Source organism: Curcuma longa, unplaced genomic scaffold (genome assembly GCF_044706935.1).
Source record: "Curcuma longa cultivar G26 ecotype Majalengka, Jawa Barat unplaced genomic scaffold, ITB_CL_G26_1.1 contig_20409, whole genome shotgun sequence".
In the NCBI taxonomy this organism is placed as follows: Eukaryota; Viridiplantae; Streptophyta; class Magnoliopsida; order Zingiberales; family Zingiberaceae; genus Curcuma; species Curcuma longa.
This window is the reverse complement of record NW_027431368.1, coordinates 1-4,664: the sequence shown is the minus strand read 5'-3', so window position 1 is coordinate 4,664 and position 4,664 is coordinate 1. Positions and strand designations below refer to the sequence as shown.

At 49.9% G+C, this 4,664-nt stretch overlaps 1 pseudogene; it reads left to right on the top strand.

Moving 5' to 3' along the window:
* The first annotated feature begins 541 nt into the window (after nucleotides 1–541).
* LOC141817405 (uncharacterized) lies at nucleotides 542–3,967 on the top strand (annotated as a pseudogene).
* Nucleotides 3,968–4,664: the final 697 nt, after the last annotated feature.

Here is a 4,664-nt window from a genome sequence, read left to right as displayed (position 1 = left end):
GTTGATGTCAGTCTGGAGAGCCGCCCTGCTAGTCCCCTGTCGAGATGACCTCGACACTTTTGGTTTTGGTTTTATTATGTTATCGATATTTATGTTTCAGAACTTGATCTATATTGTATGGATTTTCATATATATGTTTCGGTTTGTGGTATGCATGTTATAGAATACTAGTTGTGGATATTATTTCAGTTTTAGTACTTGTGATGTAGTTTTGTTATGTTTATGGATTGTAGCCGTGTAGGCTTATTTGTGGCCTTGTAGGCCTTTTTGTCATATATGTATTCAGGGAATTGCAATTGTTACAGGGGAGATGCTGCCGAAATTTTCGGTCAGCCATCTCCCGGGGCGTGACAATTTATTTGGTATCAGAGCGTAGGTTTTCGAGTCTTTCGGTGTTTCGGATTTTTGTATCGGAGTCGTTTTTGCGACAAGGTCATGTTTGGGACTAGCGGCGACAGGGCATCTCCAGACGACAATAGGTAAAATGTCTAATGTAGCAACCTTGTACCTTTTGTAATACTTGGTGATAATGTTAACAGATATGACTCGGGGAAGACATGCTACTGCGCGGAGACGTGGTGCAGGACGGCCACGCAAGAGGACGTTCGAGTCTCTGATGGCCGAGCTACCAGAGGGGCCTACTGAGGTTGAGCCTGTCACTCAAGGACAGACTTCTCATGGCATTGCGGGCGCCTCGGGCTCTCAGTCTCCGGGGGTCTCTTCTACTTATCCAGCAGTGGACCCCGCAATACCCCCGGCAGCAACCAACATACCTCCAGAGGTACCCACTCCGGCAGTGTTCACTGTCCCACAAGTGGTACCTCCTCCCGCGATGCCTACAGTATACCAGGCAGCTCCTGCTGTCGTATACCCTGAGGTACCACCAGCAGCCCCCGCTGCTGCATACCCGGTACCTCCACCGGCCCTGATCCCTGCTGCTGCGTATCAGGCACCTCCTCCAGCGGTGCCTACGGCGTATCAGGCGCCTCCGCCAGCAGAACATGCTGCTTACCAGGCACCTCCAGTGGTGCCTACCGCATACCAGACACCTCATCCAGTCGTGCCGGCTGCATACCAGGCACCTCCTCCAGCGGTGCCGGTTGCATATCAGGCAGTCCCTGCTGCCGTACACCCTGATGTACCACCTGCAGCCCCTGCTGCTGCATATCCGGCTCCGGCACCTCCACCTGCAGCCCCTGCTGCTGCATATCCGGCTCCGGCACCTCCACCTGCAGCCCCTGCTGCTGCATATCCGGCTCCGGCACCTCCACCTGCAGCCCCTGCTGCTGCATATCCGGCACCTCCACTTGCAGTGCCACCTGTGATACCTGCCCATGCTTATGCGGCACATCCGGGTGCACCACCAGAGGTACCTCCCCCGGGTTATCCAGCGGCACCCCCTGCAGCACTCGCCTCAGGATTTCCAGCGGTACCACCTATAGTACCCGCTCCCTTGGTTCCGCCAGTTCCAGTGGCGAACCCTACTCATCCTACTGATTTGGCTGTGGCACGAGCTCGGATTCCGGCATTAGCGGAGTTGCTGAAAAGCAGATTCACGCTATTCCACGGAGGGACGGATCCGAGGGCAGCTCAGTCTTGGTTAGAGACGGTGGAGCGGACTTTCTTTTATACGGCCTGCTCTGAGTGGGAGAAGGTAGAGTTGGCTGCTTTTCATCTACGGGACGAGGCCGAGATCTGGTGGGCCACACAGCGTACGATCATAGGCGAGCAGAACATCACATGGGCGAGATTCAGGGAAATCTTTGAGAGCCAGTATTTCCCACTGTCTTATCAGATGACGCGCCGCCAGGAATTTCAGAGTCTTCAGCAAAAAGGGCGCACGGTGATGGAGTACAATGCTGACTTCAGTCGGCTAGCTAGATTTTGCCCTGAGCTAGTCGCTGAGGACAGATCCCGGATGCTACAGTTTGTTCAAGGGCTGGATGGACATCTTCAAGTGAAGATAGCCGGATTTGGTCTTTCCTCCTACGGGAGGCTTTGGATAGAGCGCTGCTGATAGAGTCTGCCCAGCAGAGGGCGTTTGGGGATAAGAAGAAAAGTAAGCAACAAGCTCAGAGTTCAGCACAGAGCCAGCAGCCACAGACATCAGGACAGCAGTGTGGCGATCGTAGGGAGTCCGGTCAGACTACTTCTGGGGCATCGAGCAAGCCCCCGAAGACAGGACAATCTTCGTCGGGACGCTCCCGGTCTTCCCGACAGGATCAGAGGAAGTCCGGCAAAGACACTTATTGTACTCGATGTGGGGCTAGAGATCACCTTATATCAGCCTGCTCCCTGGGGCAGTCAGTTTGCTACTATTGCAAACTGCCCGGACACTTGAGCCGTGATTGTTCGCTGAAGGCTCAGCATGTGTCTTCAGGAGTTTCTATTCCCGGAGGACAGTTTGGTCAGACGGGAACACAGAGAGGGGGGCAGAAGGCCCAATCTTCGCATCGCCAGCAGAGGAGCAGCTCCCCCTACAGCAGCTGCATATGGCATGTACGGACAGGAGTACTTCAATGTCCCTACGGTATCACAGAGTTCGGTTGCGGGACCGCAGTACCAGACTCCGTTCAGTACCAGTCGCAGCCTCAGCCACTGGTGCAGTATCAGACGCAGTCCCAGCCATCATACAGTATCAGTCTCAGTCTGCATATCAGCCTTTGGTTCAGTATCCGGCATCACCGCACTATCCATCCCAGTGGCAGACCCAGACTCAGCCGTCAGCAGTCTCTGGCAGCGCTACCACCTCCACCCCCGCCAGAGAACTGGACGGGTCCACGCGGTTACCAGAGAGGATGCGCAGCGAGCCGATGGATCGGTTTTCCGCGGTACGATTTTTCTTTATACATTTTCTGCTGATATGCTTATTGATACTGGTAGTTCCCACTCGTTTATTTCTCGCAACTTCATTAAGGAGATTGGTAGACTACCTACCCTTAGGCCACAACGGTTGACGGTATCCCTACCATCTGGTGATATAATCGAAGTCACACAGGAGGCTCATCGCTCTCGATTTGCTATCCACCCAGGCGGGACCCGCATGTATCGAGACTTGAGGCGTGCCTATTGGTGGAATGACATGAAGAAAGACATCGCGGATTTTGTAGCTAGATGTCTAGTCTGTCAGCAAGTAAGGGCTGAATACCAAAGACCTGCTGGATTACTACAGAGGATTCCCATTCCTGAATGGAAATTGGATTACATTACTATGGACTTTGTGGTAGGTCTGCCTAGGACACAACGAGGCCATGACGCGATTTAGGTAATCGTTGATCGATTAACCAAGTCCGCACACTTCTTAGCGATTCGGAAGACTGACTCTCTGGATCGATTGGCAGAGCTGTACTGTCGTGAGATCATTAGATTGCTAGTGTTTGCTGATAGTAAATGCCGAAATTTGGGGACCAAATTTTTATTAGTGGGGGAGAATGTAAAAATACGGTAAAAAAAAAAGGTAATGGTTAACGGGTTTAAAACCCGAAATCCATTAGGAATCCATAACCCCCGACTCTTCTTCTTCTTCTGTTTGCGTGCCCGACTTCTCCACCCTCAACGCAGTAAATGGGGCGACGCCGTTTCTCCTTCCTCCGCGTGAAACCGAGGCTGCTTCTCCTCCTTCTTACTCTTCTTCCCTGCCGCGACCCATCCCTTTCTCTCCAGCGATCGCGACCTCTCCGTCCCCCTTTCCTCCTCTGTGCCCTATCTGCCGCTTCACCGCTGCCTGCAGCCGCTTCGCCGCTGCCTTTAGCCGACGCCAAGGAATCGCCGACGAGCAGAGCCGTCTACCGCCTCCTTCGCCGTTGAGCAACGGGACGAAGGTGAGGTCTTGCTTCCATTTTGGGTTTTTGCTATTGGGTTGGATACGATTAGGATCTTGGTTATTTTCGGGGTGTGATCTGCATATCTGGGATTTTACCAGTTGCTTTTCGTCGATCAGCTTGCTAGGATTGATTTGAACTTAGAGGTGAGTTAGGTTCCCGTAGTTGATCCCTTGTGAATTCTTCACTTGCCTCCTACAAACAAGTCTAAGCACTAAGAGTAAATAAACTTTAATTACTCGCAATACAATGCTACTGGTCTATATTTCAAAATCACCTATACTGGTGATACTTATTTGTACTAGCAGATCTGTATTTTTTTTTTATACTGCTTTATATTGCTGTATATAACTACTGCCAACACAAATTGAGGCATTCACAAACTTGGATAAATATTTGTTGCAGTCTCGTAGATCTACTATCTATATTTCTATTTCGTAATAATATCTTCTTGGTATGCTTTGGAATAAATAAGCGGTATTATCGACAACTAAGACAAAGAGTTATATTTGTGCACTTATATTAACATAAAGGAGGATTTAAGAAGGCTGTAGAAATGGCAAAGTCTCGTGGAGGGGGAGATTGATTGGGTTAAATAGGCATTTCTTTCCTTTAGCTGTGTAGTGGTGATATCTTGGATTTTTCTTGGTTTTAATTTTTGAATAGGATTGAAACCACAATTTAATTTGGATGGGATTAAACAAATCTTAATAATCGGCTGGGATTTTATTGGATGGGAATATCTATATATATCATTGTAATTAGAAATATTATTTATTCTAAATTACAGGATATTGAATCAGATCTTTGGACGGAGGTTCTTTTCGGACACGAACCAGTTTC